Raw genomic sequence first — 22,512 nt, 5'->3', positions numbered from 1 at the left:
CACAATGATCTCACCGGCTAGGGGTTGCAAAAGCTTAATCTTGGGGGAGCTCACTACCACGTCTACATCAAGATGTGGCGGTATTAATATTTATAAGTTGTAATGAGGTTCTACTTTAGCTCGCTGAGCTACAAACACTCGTGGTAGATTGTTCCAACACTTTGCTTTCATTTTTCTGTTTGTCGTTTGTGATGTTTTGTTTGCAAGTTAGTTTTCAAAACCCAAAAAAACAAAAACAGAATAAGTTTTTCTTTGCCCTTTACTTTTTGCCCTTGGAGTTTGTTTGATTTCATGTTTATATTTCAGAGGAGTTGATCTATGCCAGACAAACAGGAGTGCAAGCTTAAGTAAGAGAAGTGTGTACATACATGACCATAAAGGTACGTCCTATGACTCCTGTATTTTTCAGTTGATTTACTTAGAATAGATGTAGTAGTAGTATGTGTTATGTGTGCAAGAGGTGCTACTTCTTGAGCTTACGTTGATTTTTCCCTTTAAGAGGAAAGGGTGATGCAACAAAGTAGAGATAAGTATTTCCCTCGGTTAAGAACCAAGGTATCAATCCAGTAGGAGGAACAAGCAAGTCCCCAATATATGCACCTGCACAAACTAACAAACACTTGCACACAACGCGAAAAAGGGGTTGTCAATCCCTTCATGGTCACTTGCAAGAGTGAGATCTAATAGAGATAGATATAAAAGACAAGTAAAAGGAAAATAAAGTAAATATAAATAAATTGCACCAAGGTATTTTGGGTTTTTTGGTTTTATAGATCTGAAATATATGATGGAAAATAGATCCGGGAGCCATAGGTTTCACTAGAGGCTACTCTCTCAAAGAAAGCATACGGTGGGTAAACAAATTACTATTGAGAAATTGATAGAAAAGCGCATAATTATGACGATATCCAAGGCAACGATCATGAATATAGGCATCACGTCCGTGAAAAGTACTACTATTACTTCACACATCGACCAACTCCTGCCTGCATCCAGAGTATTAATTACATAAGAATAGAGTAACGCTTTAAGCAAGAAGACATGATGTAGAGGGATAGATCCAATCAATATGGTAAAAAACCCATCTTTTTTACCTTAATGGCAACAATACAAATATGTGCCTCGCTACCCCTACTATCACCGAGTGAGGACACCGCAAGGTTGAACCCATCACAAAGCACCTCTCCCATTGCAAGAAAACCAATCTAGTTGGCCAAACCAAATCGATAGATCGGAGAGAAATACAAAGCTATCTTAATCATGCATAAAAGAGTTCAAAAAAAGATCAAATAATATACATAGATAATCTGATCATAAATCCACAATTCATCGGATTTCAACAAATGCACTGCAAAAGAATATTACATCGAATAGATCTCCAAGAACATCAAGGAGGACATTGTATTGAAGATCAAAGAGAGAGAAGAAGCCATCTAGCTCCTAGCTATGGACCCATAGGTCTGTGGTAAACTACTCACACATCATCGGAAGGGCAACAAGGTTGGTGTAGAGGCCCTCCGTGATCGAACCCCCTCCGACGGAGTGCCAGAAAATTCCCCAAGATGGGATCTCACGAGAACAGAAGCTTGTGGTAGCGAGAAAGTATTTTTAGTGTGCCCTCGAGTGTAGGGGGAATATTTGGGAATTTATAGTGCTGGAGTTAGGGTTAGGAGAGCCACATGGGGGGGCACAAGCCTCCTGGCCACGCACCCCCCGGGTGCGCCCCCAGGTCTTGTGGCCCCCTCGTGGGTCTTCTGGCCTCCTTCCCAAGTCTCGTGGGTGTCTTGGTGTCCAAGAAAAATCATCGTAAAGTTTTTTTCCGTTTGGTATTGATTTTCTATAGAAGTCAAAAACAAGGAAGAATAGCAACTGGCAATGGGCACTAGGTTAACAGGTTGGTCCCAAAAAAATGATATAAAATAGCACATAAATGCATATGAAACATCCAATAGAGATAATATAATAGCATGGACAATAAAAAATTATAGATACGTTGGAGATGTATCAGGGGGAGTAAGTCTTAATAATTAAAACAAAGGTTTTGCTCTAGTAGCTGAAATAATTTTGTAGCCTTTGTTCTATTTAATCTACATAATCAAGAGTTAATGTGGGACTATTTTTAAAATAAAAGTGATCTTTATCAAGAATTACCATGCACAAGAGAAAGTCTTCAAAGACTTGGGTGTTGAGAAAATTTGTAGAGAAGATGAAATTAGAGATACTCAACCCCATATTGTTGATTTTAACAGACTCAATAGCACTTGTGGATTAAATTGTCTAGAGGAACTTACTTGAAGGGTGAATGAGATTATGCCCAAAATCTGTGTTGTATTCTTACATGGTGCTTCAGCTTCTTGCTGGTGATAAGTCCTTGCTACTCTATGCATGTTTATGTGTGTAAATTTGGTTTTTCACCTTTCTTGATGTTATGCTGAGAACTCCAATGGCCAATGAACGATCCACTAGAGCTTCCACTCGGATTTCAGTTATGAGTTTGTTACCGTATGTAGTGGCAACACTACATCGAATATTATTCAGCTTTCTCTTGAATGTGTGTGTATGTGGTAAATACCGGGAGCTGATCACAAGAGCTTGCAATAGACAATATATTGGCATATATTTCCCAAAAATTAAGACACTATGAAACCTTATGCATGATCACTTATTTGGCATAACCCTGGCACGTGACGACAATAGTTTTAGCACACAATGATTGAAACAAAGTGCTTGAGAGCCATGACGATGACAGAATTGTGGGTGTGTTATTGCATTACTCTACAATCATGTTGTATTTAGATACCTTTCACTCCAAAATTTATGTTTTCATTGCTCAAAGAAAGAAAAACTCTTCCATGCATTCCTGGCAAGGTAAACTAAGGAAATACAATTAAGCGCTACCATGCTATTTTATCTAGTTGAGCAAGAGCTTTGAGTTGATTATCTTTGCTTCACTAAAACTTGCATAATAATCATGGCACCGCTATAGCTATACTAAGTTTTCAGGTCAAGAAGCGGAGGGCTATCTATGCATATCGATTGTAAGTGAACAAAAACCTTCTCATTATTTCATTTTAAACAATCGAGTTCCTTATGATTCGGATTTCTCTCATGTTGCTCGAGCACGATCAAGTTTAAGATTGGGGAATTGATGAGTGTTATTTTTACACTCCTCCAACCTGAGTTTAAATTGATATATTTCATTAAAACTAAGATATTCGCTCTGATATTGCCACTAATGACTAATAAATGTGTAGGATTCCAAAAATCCTTTGTTTATTTTCCACAGGAGATGGGCTTTTTATGGATGAAATCAAGCCAATACTTGAAAGGATTAACATGGAGATAGAGGGGATCAAGTGGGAGGCACACCAGAGTAACCAGAGCAAAAGACGACATTCAATGCGACCAGGCCCGCTCATATGAGCGATCGTATGGCATGGAAACCGAGGTCCCTCGTCCACCTGAACAAACTTTATAAAGGGGACAATGCCAAATGGATAACAGAAGAGCGCAGAACAAGCCAGTCTTCATCATCACCACTACAACCATCTCCATCAACCGTAGCCACTGCCATTTCACATCTCCACAGCCACAACCTTCACCACCACCATAGTGCTCAACAATCTAGTCATACTTGTAATCCTGTATCACACATGACATCAATTATAAGACATATTATTAATCAATTATCTTCATGATGTGTTCTTCGTGTGATATGATCTCCATCTGTGGGTAATTCAGTAAGGTATGGGTTGACGCAAGGGCCTTGCAACCCGATGCATTTGTTGGAGGGATCAATGGAAGGACTTTGGATTAACATTGCCTCTTGTCTCGTTCATTTTCTTCATCCCTGCAGGTACCCAATATCATGGAGAATGAGCCACGTAGTGGCTAAAGGCAGGGAGGTCGTGAAGTGTTTTTTGACCACTACTGATAAAAAGGTTTGGTACGGTAACACAGATCCTATCCCCATGTATTCAAGATGTGTAGTCATTAAATGCCCAATGCTTTTGTCTGATTATTTCAATCTTAATTATCAAAGAAATCCCATGTAATGGATAGGGCCTTTGGTTGGATAACTAACTCTTGATGCAAGATATGTGTCGGTCAAGACGTAATTTGGACAAATCCCCCACTTAGATACGTAGCAAGCACATCTTGATGGGCAACTTCCAGAGCACAAATTAAGATCATATCTGGTCCCGACACAAGTATATGGTTGTAAGCATAAATCCTCATACCCATGCCTATTTATAAGTGTACTTTCAGTGTCAGCTTGATTTACGATCCAGTACAAAGCTGGAATTGATTAACTAGCAAAAGCTTGTTTGAGACCCTTCCTTAAAGGGCACCTTCCTCCCGTGGGTTCGATAACTAAGGCTCACCTCCGAGGAAAATAGCGAAAATACTTTTTGCTCCATTTCTAGATCACCAAAGGAAGTAATCAAACACCTCGCCATTTTTGGTTGTGAAAATTGCATACATATGCACGTTTATTTGCTAACCAAATTGATATTGATCAACATTTCCGGTTCAAACAAATTCAGATGGGGCCGGATCTGGGGCAGATGTTTTGGGCATGCGGTTGAATGGATGGCTCTAGTATCCATGTCTGCGGATTTTTCTGTGGACGAGTGGTGTGTCCGTTATGTGACATGGTGTTTGAGATGCCCTCATATACAAAGCCCCTGATTTTATAAACATACAAAATGGTGGGTGGATGCCCCCGCCCTTAGATACCAGATCCAATGGATCGCACTGGATTTTCTACTTTTCCACCTAGTTGTTAGTACACGCTTTCTCTTTTTCTAGATCGGCCACTAGGAAGAGATCGCACGCTTCCCTGAGGATCGACACAGAAAGACCCGACCAAGTTCTTATTGGTCCAACCTTTTCAAGCCACAACTAACATATTTTGAGGGCATCATTGAGGAGCTTCAAATCATGTGTGCCCAATCCCCCTAACTAACCTGGAACCACAACGTCATTACAACCTACCACTACCAATTCCTTCACTCCATTGCTGGTGCCAACTATGACAAGCTCTGAAAGTCCAAGGTAGGCAATTTTGATTCTTCTTCAGGCTTTTTCTCAAAGCAAAGATTATCACCAATGACAAATGTGACGCCCACGATTCGACCATACACTAATCATACACACAAATTTCTATGATCAAGATCAGGGACTCACGGAAAGATATCACAACACAACTCTAGAAACAAATTAAAATAATACAAGCTTCATGTTACAAGCCAGGGGCCTTGAGGGCTCGAATACAGAAGCTCAAAAACAAGCGAGTCAACGGAATCAACAATATTTGAGTACAGACATAATTTAAACAAAGATTCCTTAAGTAGGCAAGCACAAAAGCAACAGCGATCGAAAAGGCAAGGCCTCCTGCCCGGGACCTCCTAACTACTCCTGGTCGTCGGCGATCTCCAAGTGGCAGTAGGCTCCGTTGGGGTAGTAGTATCCATCGGCGGTGGCATCTGGCTCCTGGGATCCACCATCTAGTTACAACAACTGGAAAGAAGGAAGAAGGGGGAAAAGGGGTAGCAAATCAACCGTGAGTACTCATCCAAAGTACTCGCAAGCATCAGATCTATACTAAGTATGCATTGGTATCAAATAGAAGATTTGTATATGTGGACCGAACTGTAGAATGCCAGAATAGAGGGAAGGCCTAGCCTATCAAAGACTAGCATCTTCAAGTAGCTACAAGCATCTTGCAGCATGTAGAGCGTAAAGAATAGCATTTTAACCTTTAACAACCATGTTGTAACATTAACACCCAGAGACCCTTTCTCAACTCCCCGCGAGAAAGCAATCCCGAAGCCAACATATCCATCTCATGTCTCAACTCTCAAGTATCCATTTCTAGTTATAAGAGATCAAGATACAAGTCTACACATCCGTTACCATGGACACGGCTATTCGAATAGATAATCTTCCCTGCAGGGGTGCACCACATTACCAAACACGCTTGATTACTCTGGTCGAACACACTTTTCTGGGTCCATGCCCGGCCTCGGAAGATCAACACGTTGTAGCCCAACCTAGGCTCAGCAAAGAGGCCCCGCTGGTTTACATCCTAAGCACTCCAGGGTCTTGGGCCCATCGCCCGTCACACTCCGGGTTGTTGCACGCAAGGTGAATACGAGCGCCACCTAGGATGGTTGACGCAATCCGACCGTACGGCAATGCTGAACTGGATGTGTGACAAAGCTTTAGCTGATACTGCAACGTCGAGTGCCCATAACTGTTCCTGCATGGTGGTTAGTGCGTAAAGGCTAATGGCCAACTCAGAACAAATACCCAAACCTTAGTGTATTAGGAGCTCGAGGAGACGAGCAGAGACTCACGATCGATGTCATCCCGTCGCCCCGTCTCGTGGACTTACGACAACGGCCCAGAATGCCCGGGTGTGCCACATATACGTAACAAGCACATCTTGATGGGCGACTTCCAAAGACAAAACTAAGATCATATCTGGTCCTGACACAAGTATATGGTTGTAAGCATAAATTTTCATACCCATGTCTATTTATAAGTGTACTTTCAGTGTCAGCTTGACTTACGATGCAGTACAAAGCTGGAATTGATTCACTAGCAAAAGCTTGTTTGAGACCCTGCCTTAAAGGGCACCTTCCTCCCATGGGTTCGATAACTCAGGGTCACCTCTGGGGAAAATGGTGAAAATCCTTTTTGCTCCATTTCGAGATCACCAAAGGAAGTAATCAAACACCCCGCCGTCTTTGGTTGTGAAAATTGCATACATATGCACGTTTATTTGCTAACCAAATGGATATTGATCAATATTTCCGGTTCAAACGAATCCAGATGCGGCCGGATCTGGGGCAGATGTTTTGGGCATGCAGTTGAATGGATGGCTCCAGTATCCATGTCTGTGGATTTTTCTGTGGACGAGTGGTGTGTCCGTTATGTGGCATGGTGTTTGAGATGCCCTCACAAAGCCCCTGATTTTTTAAACATACACAATGGTGGGAGGATGCCCCTGCCCTTAGATACCAGATCCAATGGATCGTGCTGGATTTTCTAGTTTTTCACCTAGTTTTTAGTACATGCTTTCTCTTTTTCTAGATCGGCCACTAGGAAGAGATCACGCACTTCCCCGAGGATTGACACAGAGAGACCCAACCAAGTTCTTATTGGTCCAACGTTTTCTAGCCACAACTAACATATTCTGAGCGCATCATTGAGGAGCTTCAAATTATGTGTGGCAAATCCCCCTAACTCACCTGGAACCACAACGTCATTGCAACCTACCACTACCAATTCCTTCACTCCATCGCTGGTGCCAACTATGACAAGCTCTGAAAGTCCAAGGTTGAGGCAATGTTGATTCTTCTTCAGGCTTTTTCTCAAAGCAAAGATTATCACCAATGACAAATGTGACGACCACGATTTGACCATACACTAATCATACACACAAATGTGTACGAACAAGATCAGGGACTCACGGGAAGATATCACAACACAACTCTAGAAACAAATTAAAATAATACAGGCTTCATGTTACAAGCCAGGGGCCTTGAGGGCTCGAATACAGAAGCTCGAAAACAAACGAGTCAATGGAAGCAACAATATCTGAGTACAAACATAAGTTAAACAAAGATTCCTTAAGAAGGCAAGCACAAAAGCAACAACGATCGAAGAGGCAAGGCCCCCTGCCTGGGACCTCCTAACTACTCCTGGTCGTCGGCGATCTCCAAGTAGCAGTAGGCTCCGTCGGGGTAGTAGTATCCATCGGCGGTGGCATCTGGCTCCTGGGATCCACCATCTAGTTACAACAACTGGAAAGAAGGAAGAAGGGGGAAAAGGGGTAGCAAAGCAACCGTGAGGACTCATCCAAAGTACTCGCAAGCATCAGATCTATACTAAGTATGCATTGATAAAATTAAAATTTCTTCCTTTTCGGTGGGATTGCAGGTCTTCTTAATCGTCTATTCGGCACAAGAAAAAGCCTTTTTCTTGTGCCGATTCTTCTTGTATCAAAATAAGAATCCTTTTTCTTCCTAAGTCGTCGAAGATTACTATTTCTTGGTATCAAATAGAAGATTTGTATCTGTGGACTGAACTGCAGAATGCCAGAATAGAGGGAAGGCCTAGCCTATCTAAGACTAGCATCTTCAAGAAGCTCCAAGCATCTTCCAGCATCTAGAGCGTAAAGAATAGCATTTTAACATTTAACAAGCATGTTGTAACATTAACGCCCAGAGACCCTTTCTCAACTCCCCGCGAGAAAGCAATCCGGAAGCCAACATATCCATCTCATGTCTCAAGTATCCATTTCTAGTTATAAGAGATCAGGATACAAGTCTACATATCCGCTACCATGGACACGACTATTCGAATAGATAATCTTCCCTACAGGGGTGCGCCACATTACCCAACACACTTGATTACTCTGGTCAAACACACTTTTCTGGGTCCATGCCCGGCCTCGGAAGATCAACACGTCGCAGCCCAACCTAGGCTCAGCAGAGAGGCCCCGCTGGTCTACATCCTAAACACTCCAGGGTCTTCATCCCATTGCCCGTTACACTCTGGGTCATTGCGTGCAGGGTGAATACCAGCGCCACCTCGGATGGTTGACGCAATCCGACCGTACGGCAATGCTGAACTGGATGTCTGACAAAGCTTCGGCTGATACTGTGACGTCAAGTGCCCATAACTGTTCCTGCATGGTCGTTAGTGCATAAAGGCTAATGGCCAACTCAGAACAAATACCCAAACCTTAGTGTATTGGGAGCTCGAGGAGACGAGTAGAGAATCACGATCGATCTCACCCCATCGCCCCGTTTCGTGGACTTACGGCAACAGCCCAGAATGCCCAGCTATGCCACATATACGTAACAAGCACATCTTGATGGGCGACTTCCAGATCACAAACTAAGATCATATCTGGTCCCGACACAAGTATATGGTTGTAAGCATAAATTGTCATACGCATGCCTATTTATAAGTGTAATTTCAGTGTCAGCTTAATTTATGATGCAGTACAAAGATGGAATGATTCACTAGCAAAAGCTTGTTTGAGACCCTGCCTTAAAGGGCACCTTCCTCCCATGGGTTCGATAACTCAGGGTCACCTCTAGAGAAAATGGCAAAAATACTTTTTGCTCCATTTCCAGATCACCAAAGGAAGTAATCAAACACCCCGCCGTTTTTTGGTTGTGAAAATTGCATACATATGCACGTTTATTTGCTAACCAAATGGATATTGATCAACATTACCGGTTCAAACTAATCCAGATGGGGCCGAATCTGGGGCAGATGTTTTGGGCATGCAGTTGAATGGATGGCTCCAGTAATCATGTCTGCAGATTCTTCTGTGGACGAGTGGTGTGTGCGTTATGTGGCATGGTGTTTGAGATGGCCTAATACACAAAGCCTCTGATTTTTTAAACATACAGAATGGTGGGTGGATGACCCCGCCCTTAGATACTAGATCCAATGGATTGCGTTGGATTTTCTAGTTTTCCACCTAGTTTTAGTAGATGCTTTCTCTTTTTCTAGATCGTCCACTAGGAAGAGATCACACACTTCCCTGAGGATCGACACAGAAAGACGCAACCAAGTTCTTATTGGTCCAACGTTTTCAAGCCACAACTAACATATTCTGAGGGCGTCATTGAGGAGTTTCAAATTATGTGTGCCCAATCCCCCTAACTCACCTGGTACCACAACGTCATTACAACCTACACCATGAGCTCTACCTACCATTACCAATTCCTTCACTCCATCGCTGGTGCCAACTATGACAAGCTCTGAAAGTCTATGGTTGAGGCAATGCTGATTTTTCTTCTAGCTTTTTCTCAAAGGCAAGATTATCACCAATGACAACCTAGCTAAACGTGGAATCCCACATAGCCCCAAGTGCATCATGTGTGACTCGCTTGAGGAATCTGCACTGCATCTCATCATCTAGTGCTCGTTTGCATGCTCAATCTGATTGCTTGTGGGAGATTGGCAAGACATGCCTACACTCCCAAGGGCTGCAACAAGCATATTTGATTTTCACCTTGTGGAACGATCACATATGTCCCCTAGGGGCCAAGGTAGTTTGCACTTCCATATATACGGGATGGAACATTTGGAAAGAATGGAACTGACAAGTGTTCAAGAAGAAAGTGCAACACAAAGACAAGTTGCTTAGTCTGATCAAGCAAGACATCCTCCGGCCAATGCTTTCTTTTCATTGAACCTTTTTCTAAAATGGACTTCCATTGGACTAGTGACACTCGAAAATCACCTAAACTTGATTAGCCAAGTCTTTTACCCTTTTTCCTCTTGTAAGGACCTTCGTATTTGTTTTAATCCTTCTCAATATATACGAAGATGACCTGCCAGTTCCTTAATCCCCCTAAGAGCATCAACAACCGTGCGCCTCAACCCCCCCCCCCACATCAAATGCGCGGGCGGACGCCATGGTCACTGACTAGTAAAAAAATGACCTGGACGGGCGCCTCAAATGGGCCTCAAACACCAGGGCTGATCGGCACCCATCATATTTAGCCCAAATGTCGGGCAGATAGGGGAAGGCCTGGGCGCATCCGCATTTGGGACCCGACACTCGCCCCCACCGCAAATTGCACCAAATCCACCCTGGCCTACCAGTTCCATTTTCTCTCTCCTCTCTTCTTCTTCCTCCGTGCCGGACGTCTCGTACTTCTGCCGTGTCACGCCCAATATGCGACCCTATCCAAAAGGAACTCGAAGGTCCCACCAAGGATAGACCCGCATATTGAAACGCTTTTGTAAGGTGGATATCACTACATCAACATTACATAATAGATGGGGATACATACAAGAGGCATACAATGCCACACGAATACAACATCACAATACATCAGAGCAACATCCGACTACGGATGAAACACAAACAGAAACTCAAACGACATCCACCCTGCTAGCCCAGGCTGCCGACCTGGAACCTATCCCCTGATCGAAGAAGAAATAGAAGAAGAACTCCAAACAAGCCAACATCACTCTCGCGTCATGATCTTCGAATAACCTGTACCTACAACTGTTGTTGTATAAACTGTGAGCCACGAGGACTCAGCAATCCCATTACCATGGGTATCAAGACTAGCAAAGCTTAAAGGGAAAGGAAGGGGTAAAGTGATGAGGCTGCCGCAGCGACTAAGCATATATGGTGGCTAACATACGCAAATAAGAGCGAGAAGAGAACAAGCGGAACAGTCGTGAAGCTAGCAATGATCAAGAAGTGATCCTGAACTCCTACCTACGTCAAACATAACCCACAAACCGTGTTCACTTCCCGTACTCCGCCGAAAAGAGACCATCACGGCTACACACGCGGTTGATGCGTTTTAATTCAGATCTGGTGTCAAGTTATCTACAACCGGACATTAACAAATTCCCATCTGCCTATAACCGCAGGCACGGCAATCGAAAGATTATACCCTGCAGGGGTGTCCCAACTTAGCCCATGACAAGCTCTCGCGATCAATGAAGGAATAGACCTTCTCCCAGGAAGACCCGATCAGACTCGGAATCCCGGTTTACAAGACATTTCGACAATGGTAAAACAAGACCAGCAAAGCCGCTCGATGCACCGACAATCCCGATAGGAGCTGCACATATCTCGTTCTCAGGGCAACACCAGATGAGACTAGCTACGAGTAAAACCAGCCCTCAAGTTGCCCCGAGGTGGCCCGGCAGGCAGCTCAGTTCGGACCAACACTTAGACAAGCACTGGCCCGGGGGGGCTGTAATAAAGATGACCCTCGAGAGAGCGACTCCCAAGGGAAAAGTAGGTGGTGGTGAGGCAAATGGTAAAACCAATGTTGGGCCTTGCTGGAGGAGTTTTATTCAAAGCGAACTGTCAAGGGGGTCCCATAAATCACCCGACCGCGTAAGGAACGCAAAATCCGGGAACATAACACCGGTATGACGGAAACTGGGACGGCAAGAGTGAAACAAAACACCAGGCAAAAGGCCGAGTCTTCCACCCTTTACCAAGTATATAGATGCATTAATAATATAAGAGATATTGTGATATCCCAACCAAAATCCTGTCCACCATGGAGCAATCTTCAACTTCACCTACAACTAGCAACGCTATAAGAGGGCTGAGCAAAGCGGTAACATAGCCAAACAACGGTTTGCATAGGAAAGGTGTCAAAGGTTAGAGGTTCATGGCAATTTGGGATGGCTTGATAAACAGGTAATAGGTAGCGCAGCATAGCGATAGAACGAAGCAACTAGCATAGCAATGCTAGTAATGAGATCCAGGGTAGCGGTCATCTTGCCTGAAATCCCGCTAGGAAGAAGAACGAGTCCATGAAGAAGACGAACGGATGAAACCACGAAGACGAACCAAGCGTAGACGAACGAATCCTCACGGTCGCAACGAAATAGGAACCATCGAGAAGAAACACACAACATAGTAAACACACCACACATGAACAAGGCATGATGCACAACAAGCATGATGCATGACCAAGCTACATGAATCTACTCATGGCAAGAGATGATGCAAACAAGAGCAACACATCAAGGCAAGTTTAAATGAGGCCGGGAACAACATATAACAATTCTGGTAAGTCCTCATATGCAAGTTTCGAAATTGGTCCAGATCTGAATAAACCTTATGTTCGAGTTGTTAAACAGCAAGTTAAGATGCACAAGGATGATCTACACGAGATTCTAGTCAAGTTACATATAAAGTTCATTTAGTTCGGAGCTACGGCCTAGAAGATATGAGCAACACAAGTTAAACATGGCATTGATGCAAAATGCATACAAACATCAAGCAAACACCTCAAAACAAGGATGCAACATGATAATATGAAACTACATGCAATTCTAAGCAAGTTTCATATAGAGCACACTCAAAACGGAGCAATGGTTCAACACACACACATGAAACAAGTTTAAAGGACAAGCTGTCCAAAACAGCAACTAGGCATATTGCAAGCATCAAAACAATAAGCTACAGCACCCCAACATGATAACAAAAGGCATGGGCATAATGTACAGGTAAAGCATTACAAAACATGAACACTGAGCTATCTCCAGAAATCACTAGAACATGCTCAAACACACATGGTAAGATTGCAAGTAATAACAATTCCAGACTTTGTAGAAAATAACATCACGATGCAATGTTCAGAGCTATCAAACAACATGTTACAGGAACTTATCATGGCAAACAAAGGCATGGCATGAATCTACTAAATTCATAGATCAAATGTCCTTTACTGACCATAAGCCAAAAAGGATCAGAAAATATGATGGCACCCATGTAAACATAGCAAGTTATATTACAGATTTAAACATGGCAGGAACAGAATTATGAAGGCATGTAAATGAGCTTGTGCAACTCACTACAGAGCAAAACATGGCATGGCAAGGCACCCAACAGTAAGAAGGCATGTTTGTGAAGCTAAGGATGGCAAGAGCAAGTTCATAGGGTGCATGGATCACTAGGAAAACACATGGAAACAACTGAATTTAATTTTAACAGGCTGACAACAACATTATGAAGCAACTTTGGAGCAAGATATGAACAATCTACAGCAACCTATAAATGCAACCAGGGGCATTGATGGATAGAGGGTGACATGTAGATCAAAATATGTTTATAGAACATCTCCAGATTATGCATATAATGATTAGTAGCAACATGTTTATATAGCATCACGAAATAACAGATTCAGCCTAGCAAAACAGCAACATCATGAACCCTACTTAACAAGCTCGATTCACTCACCACAAGTCATTGCATGACAAGATAAGCATAGCATCATCAAGAAGACATGTTTGTGTAACAAACCAAGTCAAGAACAAGTTCATAGCATGCAAGGATCAACTATAGCAAGCTTGGCCAAATTGAATAACAAGTAAACAATCTGCCAGGAAACATTTTGAAGCAAATGTAGAGCACGAAAATGGCATGCTAGACTACTCCATAATTGCAACAAAGGGCATGAATGGATACACAATAGCCTATTGTTCAAAATACCCTTACTGAAGTATCTCAAAATATGCATGGATCTCTCTGTAGCATCAAGTTTACATGGCATCAAAATTACAGCAGAACAGGGACTAAAACAGCAACATCATGATGCCTAGTTTGCATGCTTGTGCTAGTCACCACATTGATCACAAAAATACATGGTAAGCACCTCTATAAATAAGACATAGCATAGATCAAAACACATGTAGACATCAACCTCATAGGATGCACACATCAATCATGGCAAAAATGACAAAAGAGCTCGTTCTGATAACAGACAGCAGAAAACATTATGAAGCACTCTTACAATGATGATTCAGGCATCAAGATGAGCTCAAATGAATATGATTCAATGGAATGAAATGATGTACTCGTTGAGACGAACAATTTGACATATTACATGCATGAAACAGAGCTACGGATGCAGAGATACAGCATGATGAACATGGCATGATGATGCAAAATAACAGGGACTTGGTCATATTTCGGGGAGGGGAAAGTCAACCTCGCCGGGATCTCGCCGGAGACGAGGAGGAGGACGGCCAGCGGAGCTCGGGGGCGGCCGGAGATGCTCGTGGGGGGCGGATCTGGGCGGTGCCGGCCCGGATCTGGTGGCGCACGGCGGCGGCGACGAGGGCGATGCCGGAGGGGCTTTGGGCGGCGTGGCGGCGCGCTCCGGTGGCGCGGGAGGCCGGCGGCGAAAGGAGGCCGATGGCGGCGGGGGCTGGCAGCGCGGGGGCCGGAGATGCGGGCCGGGAGGTGAGGCACGGCGGCGGAGGGACTCCGGTCGCCGGCGGGAGGAGTAGGGGCGGTGCGCTCGGGCGGAGCGACACCCGCGGCGGCGGCCGGGCGGCGGAGCAGAGGGGCGCGGGCCTGCGGCGGTGGCGGTTCGGGCCCGCGCGGGATCCGGATGGGCCCCGCGGGCCGACGCGGTGGAGAGAGAGAGAGGCGGTGAGGTGGCGGCGCGCGATAGGCTATCAACGGCGGCGGGGTGACGTGGCGCGACGCCATTGGCCGGAGCGAGGTGGAGGGCGGACATGTCCGGACGGGTTGGACGTGTCCGGTGGCGCGGGGAGGAGCGGGGCTAGGGTTGGACTGCGGGATTTTCGGGGGAGGGCATATTTATAGATTTCTGGGAGCTAGGAGAGTCCAAATGAGGAGCGGTTTTCGGCCACACGATCGTGATCGAACGACCGAGAGCATGGAGATGAGTGTTGGGGAACGTTGCAGAAAATTAAAATTTTTCCTATGGTTTCACCAAGATCCATCTATGAGTTCATCCAAGCAACGAGTCTAGGGAGAGAGTTTGCATCTACATACCACTTGTAGATCGCGTGCGGAAGCTTGCAAGGTGATGATGTAGTCGTACTCGACGTGATCCAAATCACCGATGACCAGCGCCGAACGGACGGCACCTCCGCGTTCAACACACGTACGGGACGGGAGACGTCTCCTCCTTCTTGATCCAGCAAGGGGGAAGGAGAGGTTGATGAAGATCCAGCAGCACGACGGCGTGGTGGTGGATGCAGGGCGTCACAGCAGCAGGGCTTCGCCGAGACTACGAGGGAGAGACGTAACGGGGGGAGGTGGAGGCGCCAGGGGCTGGTATCTTAAGTCCCTCCTCTCCCCCACTATATATAGGGGTGCCAGGGGGGCGGCGGCCTAGGGGAGGTTTCCCTCCCCCCCAAGGCACCTAGGGGTGCCTTCCACCACTAGGACTCCTCCTAGGGGGAAACCCTAGGCGCATGGGCCTATAGGGGCTGGTGCCCTTGGCCCATGATGGCCAAGGCACACCCCCTACAGCCCATGTGGCCCCCCGGGACAGGTGGCCCCACCCGGTGGACCCCCGGGACCCTTCCGGTGGTCCCGGTACAATACCGATAACCCCGAAACTTGTCCCGATACCCGAAATAGCACTTCCTATATATAATTCTTTACCTCCGGACCATTCCGGAACTCCTCGTGACGTCCGGGATCTCATCCGGGACTCCGAACAACATTCGGGTTTCTGCATATACATATCTTCATAACCCTAGCGTCACCGAACCTTAAGTGTGTAGACCCTACGGGTTCGGGAGACATGCAGACATGACCGAGACGCTCTCAGTCAATAACCATCAGCGGGATCTAGATACCCATGATGGCTCCCACATGCTCCTCGATGTTGTCATCGGATGAACCACTATGTCGAGGATTCGATCAAACCCTGTATGCAATTCCCTTTGTCAATCGGTACGTTACTTGCCCGAGACTCGATCGTCGGTATCCCAATACCTTGTTCAGTCTCGTTACCGGCAAGTCACTTTACTCGTACCGTAATGCATGATCCCGTGTCCAACACCTTGGTCACATTGAGCTCAATATGATGATGCATTACCGAGTGGGCCCAGAGATACCTCTCCGTCATACGGAGTGACAAATCCCAGTCTCGATCCGTGTCAACCCAACAGCTACTTTCGAAGATACCTGTAATGCACCTTTATAGTCACCCAGTTACGTTGTGACGTTTGATACACCCAAGGCACTCTTACGGTATCCGGGAGTTACACGATCTCATGGTCGAAGGAAGAGATACTTGACACTTGCAAAGCTCTAGCAAAACGAACTACACGATCTTTTATGCTATGCTTAGGATTGGGTCTTGTCCATCACATCATTCTCCTAATGATGTGATCCCGTTATCAACGACATCCAATGTCCATAGTCAGGAAACCATGACTATCTGTTGATCACAACGAGCTGGTCAACTAGAGGCTTTACCAGGGACATAGTGTGGTCTAAGTATTCACACGTGTATTACGATTTCCGGATAATACAGTTATAGCATGAATAAAAGACAATTATCATGAACAATGAAATATAATAATACTTTTATTATTGCCTCTAGGGCATATTTCCAACAGTCTCCCACTTGCACTAGAGTCACCAATCTAGTTACATTGTGATGAATCAAACACCCATAGAGTTCTGGTGTTGATCATGTTTTGCACGCGAGAGAGGTTTAGTCAGCGGATCTGCGACATTCAGATCCGTGTGCACTTTGCAAATCTCTATGTCTCCATCTTGAACATTTTCACGGATGGAGTTGAAACGACGCTTGATGTGCCTGGTCTTCTTGTGAAACCTGGGCTCCTTTGCGAGGGCAATTGCTCCAGTGTTGTCACAGAAGAGTTTGATCGGCCCCGACGCATTGGGTATGACTCCTAGGTCGGTGATGAACTCCTTCACCCAAATCGCTTCATGTGCTGCCTCCGAGGCTGCCATGTACTCCGCTTCACATGTAGATCCCGCCACGACGCTCTGCTTGCAGCTGCACCAGCTTACTGCTCCACCATTCAACATATACACGTATCCGGTTTGTGACTTAGAGTCATCCAGATCTGAGTCGAAGCTAGCGTCGACGTAACCCTTTACGACGAGCTCTTCGTCTCCTCCATAAACGAGAAACATGTCCTTTGTCCTTTTCAGGTACTTCAGGATATTCTTGACCGCTGTCCAGTGTTCCTTGCCAGGATTACTTTGGTATCTTGCTACCAAACTTACGGCAAGGTTTACATCGGGTCTGGTACACAGCATGGCATACATAATAGATCCTATGGCTGAAGCATAGGGGATGACACTCATCTCTTCTTTATCTTTTGCCGTGGTCGGTGACTGAGCTGAGCTCAGTCTCATACCTTGTAACATAGGCAAGAACCCCTTCTTGGACTGATCCATTCTGAATCTCTTCAAAATCTTATCAAGGTATGTGCTTTGTGAAAGACCTATGAGGCGTCTCGATCTATCTCTATAGATCTTGATGCCTAATATATAAGCAGCTTCTCCAAGGTCCTTCATTGAAAAACACTTATTCAAGTAGGCCTTAATGCTGTCCAGAAATTCTATATTATTTCCCATCAGGAGTATGTCATCTACATATAATATGAGAAATGCTACAGAGCTCCCACTCACTTTCTTGTAAACGCAGGCTTCTCCATAAGTCTGCATAAACCCAAACGCTTTGATCATCTCATCAAAGCGAATGTTCCAACTCCGAGATGCTTGCACCAGTCCATAAATGGATCGCTGGAGCTTGCATACTTTGTTAGCGTTCCGAGGATCGACAAAACCTTCCGGCTGCATCATATACAGTTCTTCCTTAAGATGCCCATTAAGGAATGCTGTTTTGACGTCCATCTGCCATATTTCATAATCATAGTATGCGGCAATTGCTAACATGATTCGGACGGACTTTAGCTTCGCTACGAGAGAGAATGTCTCGTCGTAGTCAATCCCTTGAACCTGTCGATAACCCTTAGCGACAAGTCGAGCTTTATAGATGGTAACATTACCATCCGCGTCCGTCTTCTTCTCAAAGATCCATTTGTTTTCTATCGCTCGCCGATCATCGGGCAAGTCTGTCAAAGTCCATACTTTGTTTTCATACATGGATTCTATCTCGGATTTCATGGCTTCAAGCCATTTGTTGGAATCCGGGCCCGCCATTGCTTCTTCATAGTTCGAAGGTTCATTGTTGTCTAACAACATGATTTCCAGGACAGGGTTGCCGTACCACTCTGGTGCGGAATGTGTCCTTGTGGACCTACGAAGTTCAGCAGTAACTTGATCCGAAGTACCTTGATCATTATCATGGATTTCCTCTTCAGTTGGTGTGGGCATCACAGGAACGGTTTCCTGTGCTGCGTCACTATCCCGCTCAAGAGGTATTACTTCATCGAGTTCTACTTTCCTCCCACTTACTTCTTTCGAGAGAAACTCTTTTTCCAGAAAGCATCCGTTCTTGGCAACAAAGATCTTGCCTTCGGATCTTAAGTAGAAGGTATACCCTACAGTTTCCTTAGGGTATCCTATGAATACGCATTTTTCCGACTTGGGTTCGAGCTTTTCAGGTTGAAGTTTCTTGACATAAGCTTCACATCCCCAAACTTTTAGAAACGACAGCTTAGGTTTCTTTCCAAACCATAATTCATACGGTGTCGTCTCAACGGATTTAGACGGTGCCCTATTTAAAGTGAATGTAGCTGTCTCTAGAGCGTATCCCCAAAATGATAGCGGTAAATCGGTAAGAGACATCATAGACCGCACCATATCCAATAGAGTGCGATTACGACGTTCGGACACACCGTTTCGCTGAGGTGTTCCAGGCGGCGTGAGCTATGAAACGATTCCACATTTCTTTAAGTGTGTACCAAATTCGTGACTTAAGTATTCTCCTCCACGATCTGATCGTAAGAATTTTATCTTTCGGTCACGTTGATTCTCCACCTCATTCTGAAATTCCTTGAACTTTTCAAAGGTCTCAGACTTGTGTTTCATTAAGTAGACATACCCATATCTACTCAAGTCATCTGTGAGAGTGGGAACATAACGATATCCTCCGCGAGCCTCAACGCTCATTGGATCGCACACATCGGTATGTATGATTTCCAACAAGTTGGTTGCTCGCTCCATTGTTCCGGAGAACGGAGTCTTGGTCATTTTGCCCAAGAGGCATGGTTCGCACGTGTCAAACGATTCATAATCAAGAGACTCTAAAAGTCCATCGGCATGGAGCTTCTTCATGCGCTTGACACCAATGTGACCAAGGCGGCAGTGCCACAAGTATGTGGGACTATCGTTATCAACTTTAAATCTTTTGGCATCTACACTATGAACATGTGTAATATTACGCTCGAGATTCATTAAGAATAAACCATTGACCATCGGAGCATGACCATAAAACATATCTCTCATATAAATCGAACAACCATTATTCTCAGACTTAAATGAGTAGCCATCTCGTATTAAACGAGATCCTGATACAATGTTCATGCTCAAACTTGGCACTAAATAACAATTATTAAGGTTCAAAACTAATCCCGTAGGTAAATGTAGAGGCAGCGTGCCGACGGCGATCACATCGACTCTGGAACCATTCCCGACGCGCATCGTCACCTCGTCCTTTGCCAGTCTCCGTTTATTCTGCAGCTCCTGCTGTGAGTTACAAATATGAGCAACGGCACCGGTATCAAATACCCAGGAGTTACTACGATTACTGGTAAGGTACACATCAATCACATGTATATCAAATATACCTTTGGTGTTGCCGGCCTTCTTATCCGCTAAGTATTTGGGGCAGTTCCGCTTCCAGTGACCCTTCCCCTTGCAATAAAAGCACTCAGTCTCAGGCTTAGGTCCATTCTTTGACTTCTTCCCGGTAACTGGCTTACCAGGCGCGGCAACATCTTTGCCGTCCTTCTTGAAGTTCTTCTTACCCTTGCCCTTCTTGAACTTAGTGGTCTTATTGACCATCAACACTTGATGTTCTTTCTTGATTTCAGCCTCTGCTGACTTCAGCATCGAGAACACTTCAGGAATGGTCTTTTCCATTCCCTGCATGTTGTAGTTCATCACAAAGCTCTTGTAGCTTGGTGGGAGCGACTGGAGGATTCTGTCAATGACCGCCTCATCTGGGAGGTTAATGTTCAGCTGGGTCATACGGTTGTGCAACCCAGACATCTTCAGGATGTGCTCACTGACAGAACTGTTTTCCTCCATCTTACAACTGTAGAACTTGTCAGAGACATCATATCTCTCGACCCGGGCATGAGCTTGAAAAACTAGTTTCAGCTCTTCGAACATCTCATATGCTCCGTGATGCTCAAAACGCTTTTGGAGCCCCGGTTCTAAGCTGTAAAGCATGCCGCACTGAACGAGGGAGTAATCATCAGCGCGAGTTTGCCAAGCATTCATAATGTCTTGGTTCTCTGGGACGGGAGCGTCACCTAGCGGTCCTTCTAGGACATATTGTTTCCTGGCAGCTATGAGGATGATCCTCAGGTTCCGGACCCAGTCCGTATAGTTGCTGCCATCATCTTTCAGCTTGGTTTTCTCTAGGAACGCGTTGAAGTTCATGTTGACATTAGCGTTGGCCATTGATCTACAAGACATATTTGCAAAGGTTTTAGACTAAGTTCATGATAATAAAGTTCTAATCAAATTATGAACTCCCACTTAGATTAGACATCCCTTTAGTCATCTAAGTGTTACACGATCCGAGTCGACTAGCCCGTGTCCGATCATCACGTGAGACGGACTAGTCATCGTCGGTGAACATTTTCATGTTGATCGTATCTTCCATACGACTCGTGTTCGACCTTTCGGTCTCCGTGTTCCGAGGCCATGTCTGCACATGCTAGGCTCGTCAAGTTAACCCTAAGTGTTTTCGCTGTGTAAAACTGTCTTACACCCGTTGTATGTGAACGTAAGAATCCATCACACCCGATCATCACGTGGTGCTTAGAAACGACGAACTGTAGCAACGGTGCACAGTTAGGGGAGAACACTTCTTGAAATTTTATAAGGGATCATCTTATTTACTACCGTCGTCCTAAGTAAACAAAATGCATAATACATAATAAACATCACATGCAATTATATAGTTGTGACATGATATGGCCAATATCATATAGCTCCATTGATCTTCATCTTCGGGGCTCCATGATCATCTTGTCACCAGCTTGACACCATGATCTCCATCATCATGATCTCCATCATCGTGTCTTCATGAAGTTGTCACGCCAACGACTACTTCTACTTCTATGACTAACGTTTAGCAATAAAGTAAAGTAGTTTACATGACGTTATTCAATGACACGCAGGTCATACAAAAAAATAATGACAACTCCTATGGCTCCTGCCGGTTGTCATACTCATCGACATGCAAGTCGTGAATCCTATTACAAAGAACATGATCTCATACATCACAATTCATCATTCATCACAACTTCTGGCCATATCACATCACATGATCAATCGCTGCAAAAACAAGTTAGACGTCCTCTAATTGTTGTTGCATCTTTTACGTGGCTGCAATTGGGTTCTAGCAAGAACGTTTTCTTACCTACGAATCACCACAACGTGATTTTGTCAACTTCTATTTACCCTTCATAAGGGCCCTGTTCATCGATTCCGCTCCAACTAAGGTGGGAGAGACAGACACCCGCCAGCCACCTTATGCAACTTGTGCATGTCAGTCGGTGGAACCGGTCTCACGTAAGTGTACGTGTAAGGTTGGTCCGGGCCGCTTCATCCCACAATACCGTTGAGCAAGAAAAGACTAGTAGAGGCAAGTAAGATGACAAAATCCACGCCCACAACAAAGTTGTGTTCTACTCGTGCAAAGAGAACTACGCATAGACCTAGCTCATGATGCCACTGTTGGGGAACGTTGCAGAAAATTAAAATTTTTCCTATGGTTTCACCAAGATCCATCTATGAGTTCATCCAAGCAACGAGTCTAGGGAGAGAGTTTGCATCTACATACCACTTGTAGATCGCGTGCGGAAGCTTGCAAGGTGATGATGTAGTCGTACTCGACGTGATCCAAATCACCGATGACCAGCGCCGAACGGACGGCACCTCCGCGTTCAACACACGTACGGGACGGGAGACATCTCCTCCTTCTTGATCCAGCAAGGGGGAAGGAGAGGTTGATGAAGATCCAGCAGCACGACGGCGTGGTG

This window comes from Triticum aestivum, chromosome 4B, assembly GCF_018294505.1.
Source record: "Triticum aestivum cultivar Chinese Spring chromosome 4B, IWGSC CS RefSeq v2.1, whole genome shotgun sequence".
Taxonomy (NCBI): Eukaryota; Viridiplantae; Streptophyta; class Magnoliopsida; order Poales; family Poaceae; genus Triticum; species Triticum aestivum.
The sequence above is the reverse complement of the archived record's forward strand: the minus strand, read 5'-3'. Positions refer to the sequence as shown.